The 16,385-nt window shown below is 49.7% G+C and overlaps 1 protein-coding gene and 1 non-coding gene across 3 annotated transcripts in view; one reads left to right on the forward strand and one right to left on the reverse strand.

The window, feature by feature from the left end:
- Nucleotides 1-16,385, forward strand: part of RNF220 (ring finger protein 220) — a 208,570-nt gene that overhangs the window by 86,721 nt on the left and 105,464 nt on the right. The gene's annotated exons all lie outside the window — the stretch shown is intronic.
- On the reverse strand, nt 4,256-4,327 carry TRNAA-CGC. The gene has a single exon. It is a non-coding gene; the product is annotated as a tRNA-Ala (tRNA).

Consider the following 16,385-nt stretch of genomic DNA (forward strand, 5'->3'; position numbering starts at 1 on the left):
CTGCACACAGTAAGCGCTCAATAAATATGATTGATTGAGGCTCAGAGAATTTAAGTGACTTGCCCGAGGTCACACAGCAGACATGTGGCGGAGCCGGGATTAGAACCCATGACCTCTGACTCCCAAGCCCGGGCTCTTGCCACTGAGTCACACCGCTAGGTGCTCATCATTGACAAAATAAGTGGAATAGTAAATATGTACAAGTAAAATAAATAGAGTAATAAATCTGTACAAACATACGCGGGTGCTGTGGAAAGGGGAAGAGGAAGGACTTGCCCAGGGACACACAGTAGAGGGAGGATTCGAACCCAGGTCTTCTGATTCCCAGGCCCAGGCTCTTTCCATTAGGCCACACTGCTTCACCAGGCTCTCCTGGGTGGCTGGCGCCCCCTGGTGGCTGGAGGACCCCAACCTTTCAGGTGGTGGTTGATTGATAAACCCACATAATAATAATAATAATAATGATGGCATTTATTAAGCACTCACTGTGTGCCAAGCACTGTTCGAAGCACTGGGGAGGTTACAAGGTGATCAGTTTGTCCCGCATGGGGCTCACAGTCTTCATCCCCATTTTACAGATGAGGTAACTGAGGCAGAGAGAAGTGACCTGTCCAGTGTCACAGCTAACAAGCGGCGGAGCCGGGATTTGAACCCATGGCCTTCAATGCATCCGCGTTGCCGAGTGCTGTGACGGCCCGTGGAGAGAGCCCGGGTCTGGGAAGCAGAAGGTCATGGGTTCTAATCCCGGCTCTGCCACTTGTCTGCTGTGTGACCTTAGGCAAGTCACATCATTCATTCATTCAATTGTGTTGATTGAGCGCTTACTGTGTGCAGAGTGCTTGGGAAGTCCAAGTCTGCAACATAGAGAGACGGTCCCTACCCAACAACGGGTTCACAGTCTAGAAGGGGGAGACAGACAACAAAACTTCACTTTTCTGTGCCTCAGTTCCCTCATCTGGAAAATGGGGAATACGACTGTGAGCCCTAAGCGGAACAGGAACTGTGTCCAACCCAATTTGCTTGTATCCACCCAGCGCTTAGTACAGTGCCTGGCACAAAGTAGGCTTAACAAGTGCTTTAATTATAATCAGTGGTATTTATTGTTTACTGTGTGCGGAGCACTGTGCTAAGCCCTTGGGGGAGTACAATGTAACAGAAAAGCCGCTGACTCGCCCTCAGTCGGAATGAGAAGCAGCATGGCTCAGTGGAAAGAGCACGGGCTTTGGAGTCAGAGGTCATGGGTTCAAATCCCGGCTCCTCCACTTGTCTGCTGTGTGACTGTGGACAAGTCACTTCACTTCTCTGGGCCTCAGTTCCCTCAACTGTAAAATGGGGATGAAGACTGTGAGCCCCCCCGTGGGACAACCTGATCACCTTGTAACCTCCCCGGCGCTTAGAATGGTGCTTTGCACATAGTAAGCGCTTAATAAATGCTATCATTATTATTATTATTATTACAGTGCCTGGCACATAGTAAGCACTTAAAAAATACTGTTGTTATTATTATTAAGTGCTTATCATGTGCAGAGCACTATACTCAGTTCAGCGCGCTCCCATAGTGGGTGCCGTCGATCGATTTCGGCCAGGAAGAAATCCCGATGCCGAGTGTCTGTGGACGGCAGTCCGATCTCCGGGATCGAAGCAGCGCTCGGCTCGCGTGACGAATGCCCGGCTGTGCCACTACGAGCCCGCTGGTGGCTTGTACTTCCCAAGCGCTTAGTACAGTGCTCTGCACACAGTAAGCGCTCAATAAATACGATTGATTGATTGATTGATTGATTGATAGGGACTGTCTCTATATGTTGCCAACTTGTACTTCCCAAGCGCTTAGCACAGTGCTCTGCACACAGTAAGCGCTCAATAAATATGATTGAATGAATGAATGAATGCCACCCAGGAGCACCGGTGGTGGTGGGAATGGGCAAACAAGCCTGGCGTGCGGCCGGGACCCGCGGGGGCTCCATCAGAGCGGAGGCTTTTGGACGGCGGTAGCGCGGACGGATCGACGGGCTGGGGGGCCGGGCCGGACCCACGGGGAGGAAGCACAACGGCTGGGTGTCATCATCATCATCATCAATCGTATTTATTGAGCACTTACTATGTGCAGAGCACTGTACTAAGCGCTTGGGAAATACAGATTGGCAACACATAGAGACAGTCCCTACCCTACAGTGTCATGAGACAACCTTGTCAACCAACAATACCCAGAAGGGATAGGATTGTCGTGCCGGACACACTTGTTGGGCTTATCGGTCGCGTCGGCACGCGGTGATAAGATCACACCATCAGTAGTGTCATCTTCAAACCCCGAAGGATGCTCGCAAACACACACACACACACACACACAGAATAACCTCTTAGGAATGGCATGTGAGCCCACTGTTGGGTAGGGACTGTCTCTATATGTTGCCAATTTGTACTTCCCAAGCGCTTAGTACAGTGCTCTGCACATAGTAAGCGCTCAATAAATATGATTGATGATGATGACGATGACATGATGATGGTCAGGAGGAAGAGGAAAAAGGAAAGGAAGAAGAAGAATGGTGGTATTTGTTAAGCGCTTACTAGGTGCCAAGCACTGTTCTAAACACTGGGGTAGATGCAAGATAGTCAGGTTGCCCCACGTGGGGCTCACAGTCTTAATCCCCATTGTACAGATGAGGGAACTTAGGCGTAGAGAAGTTAAATGACTTGCCCAAAGTCACACAGTTGATGTGGCGGAATTATACTTATAATGTTATGTATTATCATTAGTGATGTGTACGTATCTATAATTCTATTTGTTTATATTGATGCTGCTGTTGCCTGTTTACTTAATAATAATAGTAATAATAATGGTGGCATTTATTAAGCGCTTACTATGTGCAAAGCACTGTTCTAAGCGCTGAGGAGGTTACAAGGTGATCAGGTTGTCCCAAATGGGGCTCACAGACTTAATCCCCATTTTCCAGATGAGGGAACTGAGGCCCAGAGAAGTGAAGTGACTTGCCAAAAATCACACAGCTGACATTTGGTGGAGCCAGGATTTGAACCCATGACCTCTGACTCCAAAGCCCGGGCTCTTTCCACTGAGCCACGCTGCTTGTTTTGGTGGCTGCCTCCCCCCTTCTAGATTGCGAGCCCGTTGCGGGCAGGGATTATAATAATGATGGCATTTATTAAGCGCTTACTACGTGCAAAGCACTGTTCTAAGCGCTGAGGTAGATACAAGGTAATCAAGTTGTCCCACGTGGGGCTCACAGACTTAATCCCCAATTTCCAGATGAGGGAACTGAGGCCCAGAGAAGTGAAGTGACTGGCCCAAGGTCACACACAGCTGACAAGTGGCGGAGCCGGGATTGGAACCCATGACCTCGGACTCCAAAGCCCGGGCTCTTTCCACTGAGCCACGCTGCTTCTCTATTTGTCTCTATTTGGGGCTGAGTTGTGCTTCCCAAGCGCTCTGCCCGCAGTAGGCCTTCAGTCAATATTCTCAATCGCTTTATTGTGGCCCATCACCGGCCCGGTGCACCCCTCGGCCTCCCCTCACCCCCCGCCAGCTCGGCCCAGAGAAGGGAGCAGTGGAGATATTCCTTCTCCCGGCTAAACTCTTTCCCGGGAGTGATTTAAGGCCCAGGACAGATAAGTGAAAAGCGAGCCCGTAATAAAGTCAGCACTCGGCTTATTAAGTGGAAAAAGCTGTGCTTGGCTTATTGGACCCTTCATTAGGCAGATATATATTTATATATGGGGAGGGAAGGCCAGAGCCGGAGAGGGGGTGAGAAAAGGGGCTAAGCCCGCTGTTGGGTAGGGACTGTCTCTATGTGTTGCCGACTTGTACTTCCCAAGTGCTTAGTACAGTGCTCTGCACACAGTAAGCACTCAATAAATACGATTGATTGATTGATTGCAGGGAGGGGCTGAGGAGGGGGTGAGGCTGGGGGGTGACCATTGCTCTCTAATAATAATAATGATGGTATTTGTTTCATTCATTCATTCAGTCGTATTTATTGAGCACTTACTGTGTGCAGAGCACTGGACTAAGCGCCTGGGAAGTCCAAGTTGGCAAAAACTAGAGACGGCCCCTACCCAACAGCGGGCGCACAGTCGAGAAGGGGGAGACGGACAACAAAACATATTAACAAAATAAAATAAATAGAGTAAATATGTACAAATAAAATAAATAAATAGAGTAATAAATCCATACAAACATATACACAGGTGCTGTGGGGAGGGGAAGGAGGTAAGGCGGGGGGGATGGGGAGGGGGAAAATCGTGGAGATGTCGGGGATCGAACCCGGGGCCTCATACATGCGAAGCATGCGCTCTACCGCTGAGCTACATCCCCTCTTAAATTAGATTATTTATTTATTTATTTTACTTGTACATATCTATTCTATTTATTTTATTTTGTTAGTATGTTTGGTTTTGTTCTCTGTCTCCCCCTTTTAGACTGTGAGCCCACTGTTGGGTAGGGACTGTCTCTCTATGTTGCCAACTTGTACTTCCCAAGTGCTTAGTACAGTGCTCTGCACACAGTAAGCGCTCAGTAAATACGATTGATTGATTGATTGATTGATTAGAACCCAGGCCCTCTGACTCCAAGGCTAATGCTCATTCCATTAAGCCACACAGTTTCCCTTCAAAAAGTCTGAGGGATGTTATGGCTCTCGCTGGTTTGCGTTTTTTTATTTTGTTTTTTGAAAAGCTGCCTCTTGGGACGCAGTAATCTAATTGTTAAACGCTTACTCTGTGCAGAGCACCGTTCTAAGCGCTGGGGAGGTGACAAGGTGATCAGGTTGTCCCCTGGGGGGGTTCACGGTTTTAATCCCCATTTTCCAGATGAGGGAACTGAGGCCCAGAGAAGTGAAGTGACTGTACATATTTATTACTCTGTTTATTTATTTATTTATTTATTTTACTTGTACATATCTATCCTATTTATTTTATTTTGTTAGTATGTTTGGTTTTGTTCTGTCTCCCCGTTTTAGACTGTGAGCCCACTGTTGGGTAGGGACTGTCTCTATATGTTGGCAATTTGTACTTCCCAAGCAGTTAGTACAGTGCTCTGCACATAGTAAGCACTCAATACGATTGATGATGATGATGATTGCCCAAAGTCACACAGTTGACATTTGGTGGAGCCGGGATTTGAACCCATGACCTCTGACTCCAAAGCCCGGGCTCTTTCCACTGAGGAAGAGGAGCATTCATTCATTCATTCATTCATTCAATCGTATTTATTAAGCGCTTACTGTGTGCAGAGCACTGTACTAAGCTCTTGGGAAGGACAAGTTGGCAACATATAGAGACGGTCCCTACCCAACAACGGGCTCACAGTCTAGAAGGAGGAGCAGTGTGGCCTAGTGGAAAGAGCCCGGGCCTGAGAGTGAGAGGACCTGGATTCTAATCCCAGCCTCCCCATTCGTCTGCCGTGTGACTTTGGGCAAGTCTTTTTACTTCTCCGTGCCTCAGTTCCCTCATCTGTAAAATGGGCATTAAGACCGGGAGCCCCATGCTGGGCGTATCTACCCCAGCACTTAGTACAGTGCTTAGCACATACGTGGTAAGCACTTAACAAAGAGTACAATTATCATTATCGATTAAGAGGCGAGATGCAGCATGTCAGAGAAGCAGCCTGGCTCTGTGGAAAGAGCAGGGGCTTGGGAGTCAGAGGTCGTGGGTTCTAATTCCAACTCCGCCACTTCAATCAATCAGTCGTATTTATTGAGCGCTTACTGTGTGCAGAGCACTGTACTAAGCGCTTGGGTAGTACACGTTGGCAACATATAGAGACAGTCCCTACCCAACAGTGGGCTCACAGTCTAGAAGGGGGAGACAGAGAACAAAACCAAACATACTAACAGAATAAAATAAATAGAATAGATATGTACAAGTAAAATAAATAAATAAATAAATACGCTTGTCAGCTGTGTGACTTTGGGCAAGCCACTTAACTTCTCTGGGCCTCAGTTACCTCATCTGTAAAATGGGGATGAAGACAGTGAGCCCCACGTGGGACAACCTGATCACCTTGTATCCACCCCGGTGCTTAGAACCGTGCTTAGCACATAGTAAGCGCTTAATAAATGCCATCATTATTTATTATTATTATTATTATTATTATTATTATTCTTAATGTCAACTGAAATTCAGGGCAGACAGGAAGGAAGTGGTCACTTCTGGTCCCGCTTCTCTGAGACCCGGGATTGTGGATCCTTCTCCCCCAGTAGACTGTAAGTTCCTCATGGGCAAGGATCATTTCTACCATCTCCCTTGCGTTATACTCACCCAGGCATTTAATACAGTGCTCTGTACACAGTAAGGACTCAATAAATACCACTTTTCCTCATCTCTCACTCCCTTCTGCTTCAAACCCGACTTGCTACCCGCTTTCCACTCCCCCCCTCCCAGCCCCACAGCGTTTATGTGCATATATGTCATTTTATTTATTTATATTGATCCCTCCCCCCTGCCTAGACTGTGAGCTCATTGTGGGCAGGGAATGTCACTGTTTATTGTTGTATTATTCTTTCCCAAGCGCTTAGTACAGTGCTGCGCACACAGTAAGCGCTTAATAAGTACGATTGAATGAACGAAATGCCATAGATGGATGGATTGACCGATCTGTACTCAGTAAATATTCAGTAAATACCGTCGAACGATTGATAGAATTGGGATTGGGCGGGCAGCAGGGCGAACTCATGCTGCGAGCCCGTTGTTGGGTAGGGATTGTCTCTGTTGCCAAGTTGTACTTTCCAAGCGCGTAGTCCAGTGCTCTGCACACAGTAAGCGCTCAATACATACGAATGATTGAATGATTGTGTGAATGAATGCGGGTTTGAACTAAACTGAGAGACAGGCCCTGCCCTGGCTATAAGCCCGTGGTCAAGGGGTGGCACGGAGGGTTTCTTGGCTGAGGCCTCTCAGATTCAGTGGTTTGGTTGGTTCCGAGAGAAAGAGCACGGCCCAGGGAATCAGGAGACCTGGGTTCAACTGTTTGTTTTATGGTAATAATGATAATAATAATAATAATAATGGCATTTATTAAGCGCTTACTCTGTGCAAAGCACTGTTCTAAGCACTGGAGAGGTTACAAGGTGATCAGGTTGTCCCACGGGGGGCTCACAGTCTTCATCCCCATTTTGCAGATGAGGTAACTGAGGCCCAGAGAAATTAAGTGACTTGCCCAAAGTCACCCAGCTGACAATGGGCAGAGCTGGGATTTGAACCCATGATCTCTGACTCCAAAGCCCGGGCTCTTTCCACTGAGCCACGCTGCTTCTCACGCTGGTACTCTAGACTGTGAGCCCGCTGTTGGGTAGGGACTGTCTCTATATGTTGCCGATTTGTACTTCCCAAGCGCTTAGTACAGTACTGTGCACTCAGTAAGCATTCAATAAATACGATTGATTGATTGATTGATTGACTGTCTCTATATGTTGCCGACTTGGACTTCCCAAGTGCTTAGTACAGTGCTCTGCACACAGTAAGCGCTCAATAAATTCATTCATTCAATTGTACTTAATCGTAATAAATACGATTGAATGAATGAAAAGCGCTTACTATGTGTCAGACACCTTTCTAAGCCCAGTACTTTGCACATAGTAAGTGCTCAATCAATTCATTCATTCATTCAATTGTATTTAATCAATCGTAATAAATACGATTGAATGAATGAAAAGCACTTACTATGTGTCAAACACCGTTCTAAGCCCAGTGCTTTGCACATAGTAAGCACTTAATAAATGCCATCATCATTATTATTATCATTGCAAGTTAATTAGGTTGGACATTAGGTTAGGTTGGATATTTATTTATTTATTTTACTTGTACCTATCTATTCTATTTATTTTATTTTGTTGGTATGTTTGGTTTTGTTCTCTGTCTCCCCCTTCTAGACTGTGAGCCCACTGTTGGGTAGGGGCTGTCTCTATATGTTGCCAGCTTGTACTTCCCAAGCGCTTGATACAGTGCTCTGCACACAGTAAGCGCTCAGTAAATACGATTGACTGATTGATTGATTGACAAATTCTGTGTCCCACGTAGGGGCTCACAGTCTAAAGTGGGAAGTAGAACAGGTGTTGAATCCCCATTTTACAGTTGAGGAAACCGAGGCGCCGAGAAGTTGAGTGACCTGCTCAGGATCCCACAGAAAGAGGTTGGCAGGACCAGGATTAGAACCCAGGTCCTCCGATTCCCAGGCCTGTGCTATTTGCATTAAGCCACGCTGCGAGGTTCTGGTCTCGGCTCGGCAAATTTGGGGGGGTCTTTTGGGACTCTGCCATCCGGGGGGACGGTTTCTGCCCCGCCACCCCCGTGGCCTCATTTCCGGCCCACAGGGCACCCCTTGGGCATACCTGTGGCGGATGGTCAGTCAGTAGTAATAATCCCTGTAGTCTTTGATAATAATAATAATAATGACATTTATTAAGCGCTTACTATGTGCAAAGCACTGTTCTAAGCGCTGGGGAGGTTACAAGGTGATCAGCCTTGTAACCTCCTACTAAGGTCCAACGCTTAGTACAGTGCTCTGCACACAGTAAGCGCTCAATAAATACGATTGATGATTGATGATGATGATCAGGTTGTCCCACGGGGAGGGGGGCTCACAGTCTTAATCCCCATTTTCCAGATGAGGGAACTGAGGCCCAGAGAAGTGAAGTGACTTGACCAAAGTCACACAGCTGACGAGTGGCAGAGCCGGGATTTGAACCCGTGACCCCGGACTCCAAAGCCCGGGCTCTTTCCACTGAGCCGCACTGCTTCTCCGACAATACGGTAAATTACAGGTAGGGGCAAGAAATAAAATATAGAAATATGAACTAAGTGCTATGGGGAGCTGCAGAAGTGTTGATGTGACAGTTCGGGAGATACAAGGTGGGGAGAAGCGCTTATTGGAGTGGACTGAGCACCTACTGTGGGCCCACCATAGTAGTAAGTGTTTGGGAGAGTATGGTAAGGTAAAATTTAAGCATTTAAGCATGAGAAGCAGCGTGGCTCAGTGGAAAGAGCCCGGGCTTTGGAGTCAGAGGTCATGGGTTCAAATCCTGGCTCCGCCAATTGTCAGCTGTGTGACTTTGGGCGAGTCACTTCACTTCTCTGGGCCTCAGTTACCTCATCTTTAGACTTTTAGACTGTGAGCCCACTGTTGGGTAGGAACTGTCTCTATATGTTGCCAACTTGTACTTCTCAAGCGCTTAGTACAGTGCTCTGCACACAGTAAGTGCTCAATAAATACGATTGATGATGATCTGTAAAATGGGGATTAAGACTGTGAGCCCCCGTGGGACAACCTGATCACCTTGTAACCTCCCCAGCGCTTAGAATAGTGCTTTGCACATAGTAAGCGCTTAATAAATACCATCATTATTATTATTATTATTATTACTGGGCGAGTATGGTAAGGTAAAATTTAAGCATTTAAGCACGAGAAGCAGCATGGCTCAGTGGAAAGAGCCCGGGCTTTGGAGTCAGAGGTCATGGGTTTGAATCCTGACTCCACCACATGTCTGCTGTGTGACCGTGGGCAAGTCACTTAACTTCTCAGAGCCTCAGTGACCTCATCTGTAAAATGGGGATGAAGACTGTGAGCCCCGCATGGGACAACTTGATCAGCTTGTATCCCCCCCTCCAGTGCTTAGAACAGTGCTCTGCACAGAGTAAGCGCTTAACAAGTAAGTAAGCTTATGGTTGTACATATTTATTACTCTATTTATTTATTTATTTATTTATTTCACTTGTACATTTCTATCCTATTTATTTTATTTTGTTGGTGTGTTTGGTTCTGTTCTCTGTCTCCCCCTTTTAGACTGTGAGCCCACTGTTGGGTAGGGACTGTCTCTATGTGTTGCCAATTTGTACTTCCCAAGCACTTAGTACAGTGCTCTGCACATAGTAAGCGCTCAATAAATACGATTGATTGATTGATTGATTGATTGATTAACAAATGCCAACGTTAATTAATTAACCGACCCCATCTCTGTCCACAAGGTGCTTGAGGAGTAGGGGGAGAAAGACGTAGAGTAATTTATAGCAAGGAGGCCGAGGAGTCTGTAAAAAAATGACAGGTACAAAAGGGGGCTGCCCAGAGCCCCAGATGTGACCGTGGAGTTGACCCCTCCCCAGTGGGCTGGAAGCGGGACCGGTCAGAGCGTTTGCCCCGCGCCCCCTAATCCCCCCACCATCTGCCCCCACAGACTGGCTGTCTTCCCACCCTCCCGTGGCGGCCTTCCCCGGCTCTCTGCGTCCCGTCCGGCCTCCCTCTCCCCGACCTGAGGGTGTGATAACTCCATTCCCAGCCCCCCGCCCCCCCCCAACCTGGGTTAAATATAGTGGCCGTCTGTGGAGGTGATTAGTAATAAAATTTTAACAAGCATCCATATGTGCGTCTCCCTGTCACTTTTATGAGGCCATTTACAGCAGGGAGATATAAGAGTCTTAAATCTCCCCCTGGGCGAGGGGGGTCGGGGCCCCCTCCGGCCCTGTCCGGCTGCAGACCCGGGGAGGGACGGGCAGAGGAGAGAAAGCCCTTTGGGGGTCTCCCCGTAGACCACCCCCCAACCCCTTCGCGGAGCCGCCCCATCCCAGGGCAGGATGGCAGGGGCAAGGTTGGATCACTGCTCCTCTCCCCAGATCATTCTCTGGCGCTGCTGCTGTGGGAGATAGAGATGGAGAGACCCGGATTTGAGGTGGGCCCTCGCCCGGGGCTTACTTGCAGTTGGCCTTATCCTGGGGAGACCAGAACCCCGAGGACCCCAGAATCCCAAGGCCCCGGGGAGACTGCAAACCCAGGGTCCCCAAAACCCCAAGGCCCTGGGGAGGCTGGAATCCCAGGGAGGCTGGAACCCCAGAGACCCCAGAGCTAAGGCCCCGGGGAGGCTGGAATCCCAGGGACCCCAGAACCAAGGCCCCAGGGAGACTGGAATCCCAGGGGGGCTGGAACCCCAGAGACCCTAGAGCCAAGGCCCCTGGGAGTCTGGAACCCCAGGGAGACTGGAATCCCAGGGACTCCAGAACCAAGGCCCCGGGGAGGCTGGAATCCCAGGGAGGCTGGAATCCCGGGGACCCCAGAACCAAGGCCGTGGGGAGGCTGGAATCCCAGGGAGGCTGGAACCCAAGAGACCCCAGAGCCAAGGCCCTGGGGGAGGCTGGAATCCCAGAGGCCCCAGAACCAAGGCCCTGGGGAGGCTGGAATCCCAGGGACCCCAGAACTAAGGCCCCCAGGGAGGCTGGAATCCCAGGGAGGCTGGAACCCTAGAGACCCTAGAGCCAAGGCCCTGAGGAGGCTGGAATCACAGGGAGGCTGGAACCCCAGAGACCCCAGAGCCAAGGCCCCCGGGAGGCTGGAATCCCAAGGACCCCAGAACCCAGGCCCTGGGGAGGCTGGAATCCCAGGGATGCTGAACCCTAGAGACCCCAGAGCCAAGGCCCTGGGAAGGCTGGAATCCCATGGAGACTGGAACCCCAGAGACCCCAGAACCAAGGCCCCGGGGAGGCTGGAACCCCAGAGACCCCAGAGCCAAGGCCCCGGGGAGGCTGGAATCCCAGGGACCTCAGAGCCAAGGCCCTGGGGAGACTGGAATCCCAGGGAAGCTGGAACCCCAGAGACCCCAGAGCCAAGGCCCCGGGGAAGCCAGAACGCCAGCCAGATTGGGCCCCAGGGAGTCCAGAACCAGGGGATGAGCCTGCAGGTCCAGCTGGTGGCCAAGGTGAGGGGGAGAGGGTGGGCACACAGGTCGAAAGGGCAGAGTTTCCGGTGGGGTCGCCCCCTCGCCCTGGAGGCAGAGTTAGGGTCGGGGGCGTGGCGCAGGGTTAAAGCTAATGCAGGGGCCGCCTGCACCCATCATCCAAGCTAATGCCAACCATCGAGCCCCATTACCGGGCCAAGGCCAGGGCAGGCCCGGCTGGTGGGACATGGGTGGCTAGGGAGCGGGGGCTAGGTGGCTAGTGGGCGGGGCGGGGGAGGGTGAGTAGAGTGGATGGGGCCTAGGTGGCTAGAAGCATAGAGCAGCACAGAGAAGCAGTGTGGCTCAGTGGAAAGAGCCTGGGCTTGGGAGTCAGAGGTCATTCATTCATTCAATCGTATTTATTGAGTGTTTACTGTGTGCAGAGCACTCTACTAAGCGCTTGGGAAGTACATGGGCTCAAATCCCGGCTCTGCCGCTTGTCAGCTGTGTGACTTTTGGACAAGTCACTTCCCTTCTCCGGGCTTCAGTTCCCTCATCTGGAAAATGGGGATGGAAGACTGTGAGCCCCCCATGGGACAACCTGATCACCTTGTATCCTCCCCAGCACTTAGAACAGTGCTTGGCACCTAGTAAGCACGTAGCAAATGCCAAAATTATTAGTAGTATCAGCGGGCGGGGCCTGGGAGGTGAGTAGAGTGGGCGGGGGAGAAGCAGTGTGGCTCAGAGGAAGGAGCCTGGGCTTTGGAGTCAGAGGTCATGGGTTCTAATGTCAGCTCCGCCGCTTGTCTGCTGTGTGACTTTGGGCAAGTCACTTCTCTGGGCCTCAGTTCCCTCATCTGGAAAAGGGGGGCAAAGACTGTGAGCCCCACTTTGGACAACCTGATCCCCTTGTAACCTCCCCAGTGCTTAGAACAGTGCTTTGCACCTAGTAAGCACCTAATAAATTCCATTATTATTATTATTATTGTTCTCTGGGCTTCAGTGACCTTATCTGGAAAATGGGGATGAAGACTGTGAGCCCCACATGGGACAACCTGATCACCTTGTAGGAGACGGTGTGGCTCAGTGGAAAGAGCCTGGGCTTTGGAGTCAGAGGTCATGGGTTCGAATTCTGCCTCTGCCACGTGTCTGCTGTGTGACCTTGGGCTAGTCACTTAACTTCTCTGAGCCTCAGTTACCTCATCTGTAAATTGGGGATGAAGACTGTGAGCCCCACATGGGACAACCTGATCCCCTTGTATCCCCCCCCCCAGCGCTTAGAACAGTGCTTGGCATTCATTCATTCATTCAGTCGTATTTAGTGAGCGCTTACTGTGTGCATTCATTCATTCATTCAGTCGTATTTATTGAGCGCTTACTGTGTGCAGACCACTGTACTAAGCGCTTGGAAAGTACAAGTTGGTGACATATAGAGACGGTCCCTACCCAACAGTGGGCTTACAGTCTAGAAGTAAGTTGGCACATAGTAAGCGTTTAACAAATGCCATCATTATTATCATTTTTATAATAATAATAATAATAATAATAATAATGGCATTTATTAAGTGCTTACTATTATTATTATATTATTATTATTATTATTATTATTATTATTATTATTATTGTATCATCCCCAGTGCTTAGTGCTTGGCACATAGTAAGTGCTTAACAAATGCCATCATCATTATTATTATTATTATTATTATTATTATTATTATTATTATGGTGAGTGGGCGGGGCCGAGAAAGGCGAGAGGGCGTGGCCTGGCTGCCAAGGGGGCGGGGCCGGCGGGCGGCCAATCAGATCGCGCGGCGGCCCTAGGGGGCGTGGCCTGAAGGGGCGCGTGCCCCGGGGGCGGCCAATCAGATCGAGCGTCGGGCCGAGGGAGCGGGGCGTCCGTCTCCCGGGAAACGCGGCCTGTCCATGCGCCCGCCATGATGGCTCCCCGAGCGGGGGGCGGCCACTTCCGGTCCGGGCCTGGTTGCCTCACGGCCGTCGTGGCGACCCCCCACCGCCATCTCAGGCCCCTTCCCCCGGTGATTGTCGCCCCGTGGCCCCGAACCCGATTAGCAACGGCCTGAGGGGAGGGGCAGGCCACGACCACAGTCCAGCAGTTGACATGACCGGAAGTGGGGGACAGGGAGCCCGAAGCCCCCTGGCCGGAAGTACCGTTAAAATGATGGGGACCGGCCTCCCTTCCCCACAGCACCTGTATATATGTATATATATATATCTGTACGGATTTATTACTCTATTTATTTATTTATTTTACTTGTACATATTTATTCTATTTATTTTATTCTGTTAATATATTTTGTTTTGTTCTCTTTCTCCCCCTTCTAGACTGTGAGCCCACTGTTGGGTAGGGACCGGCTCTAGATGTTGCCAACTTGGACTTCCCAAGCGCGTAGTACAGTGCTCAGCACACAGTAAGCACTCAATCAATACGACTGAATGAATGAATGAATCCACTACGCCACACAGTTAGCACTCAATAAATACGACTGAACGAAGCCACTACGCCGTGCTGCTTCTCAATACAGTACAGTGTAATATAGTACAGTAAAATAGAATTGATAGGCAGCTCACTGTGGGCGGGGAATATGTCGATTTACTGGTACTCACCTTTTTATACATGAGAAGACTGAGAAGTGAAGTGGTTTGCCCAAGGTCCAACCGCAAGAAAGCGGCGGAGCCTGGATGGGAACCCCAGACTCCTGAGGCCCACCGAGGCCGTGCTGCTTCTCAAACCTTGCTCAACACCCCTTTTCTCAAAGGTATTTGTTAAATGCTTACAACGCGCCAGGCACTGTATTTAGCACCGAGGTAAATACGACCTGATCAGGTTGGCTGCAGTCCATGTCCCACTTGGGGCTCGCAGTTTTAATCCCCATTTAACAGATAACTGAGGCCCAGAGAAGTGAAGTGATCTGCCCAAGGTCACACGGCAGACAAGAGGCCGAGCCGGGATTAGAACCCAAGTCCTTCTGACTCCCAGTCATTCATTCAGTCGTATTTATTGAGCGCTCACTGTGTGCAGAGCACTGGACTAAGTCCAAGTTGGCAACATCTAGAGACGGTCCCTACCCAACAGCGGGCTCACAGTCTAGAAGGGGGAGACAGAGAACGAAACAAAACATATTAACAGAATAAAATAAATAGTCCCATGATCTATGATCCCATGATCTATTCATGCAGTTTTAATCAATCAATCGTATTTATTGAGCGCTTACTGTGTGCAGAGCACTGTACTAAGCGCTTGGGAAGTCCAAGTTGGCAACATATAGAGACGGTCCCTACCCAACAGCGGGCTCACAGTCTAGAAGAACTCGGGAAGGGACCTGCCGGGCCGTTAACCGTCCAGAGCAGCATCATAAATTATCGCCCTAATTTGCAGGGCGGCTGCCAGCGTGGCACCCCTCCGCCCTCCCCACAGCTGGGGGTGGGACGGTGTTCGCTTCAAGTCGCGTCACATGGCGGGAAGGGTATTTGGATGGAAGAGGCCTTCGAAGGGACACCTAACCCCCGGCCCCCGGCCTCGAATACCCAACCTAGAAGGAGAACAGAACTGCGTCCAACCTGATTAGCTTGTATCTCTCTCCCCCAGCGCTTAGGACACTACTTGACATACAGGAAGCGCTTAACAAATGCCATCGGTATTATCAGTTGTTTTTCGCTAAAGAAAACTCATCGCAAACCACCAGCTTCTTCTCCCGCATCAGAGACGTCCCGTGGGCGAGTAATAGGATTGAAAATATCGCTGGGTTTGGATCGCGGTTAGATAGGTTTGTGAATGGCAGGCCGACGGTACTCTGAGCCGTAGCCGGGGCAGGAACTGTTCAGCCTGTAACCACCCCAGCGCTTAGTACGTAGTAGGTATTAAACAAATGCCACGATTATTATTCCGTCACTGGAGGGAATAGGTAGGGCAGCCGGCCGGTCAGACCCTAGACAGAACAGGCGTCACCCGGTTCATCCCAGCATCCTTTCATTCATTCACTCGTATTTATTGAGCGCTTACTGTGTGCGGAGCTCTGTACTAAGCGCTTGGGAAATGCAAGTTGGCACCGTCAGAGAGCCGAGTTCCAGAGCGAGTGACCCACGGATCCGACCCACTCCCGCAGAGCCTGAGGAAGAATCGTCTCACTTTGGCAAGAGGGGCGGGATGGGGGGAGGCGCCGGAGCCGCTCCAGGATCCGGGTTCCCATGGCTACCGGCCTGCCCTGCCCGACTCCCATCACCCCCACACCTTGCCCCAGTTCTTCCGTTCCCCCGGCCCCCCTTTAAGTGCTCCAGCGCTTAGAACAGTGCTTTGCACGTAGTAAGTGCTTAATAAATGCCATTATTATCATTATTATTTAAAGGCCTTCCCCAAAAGAGCTGGCCCCTTCTCCCCTCCCCTCAACTCTCCCCCAAAATTATTATAAAGAATTATTGCCATTAGTACGTCTTTCCCACTGAAAGGAGAAAATCGCCTCATTCATAATTTATACCCTCAATTACTATTAATAAAGAAATATTTCAGCAGAAAATCGCCTGGGAAAATTACACGTAACATTGCATTAACATTCTATTTGAACATTTTCATCACATTTGTTATAGAGTTAATAAGAGGGATACGCTCCCCTGACTTCTTCATGAAATTATGGGCTGACTATGATAGTTTAATCTTTTAGACTTTATATAATATATTCACTTTACTAATTGAGCTATCCAAGGAGCAGTTAGAGATGTTCT

The sequence above is a fragment of the Tachyglossus aculeatus genome, chromosome 18 (genome assembly GCF_015852505.1).
Source record: "Tachyglossus aculeatus isolate mTacAcu1 chromosome 18, mTacAcu1.pri, whole genome shotgun sequence".
NCBI classification, from domain to species: domain Eukaryota; kingdom Metazoa; phylum Chordata; class Mammalia; order Monotremata; family Tachyglossidae; genus Tachyglossus; species Tachyglossus aculeatus.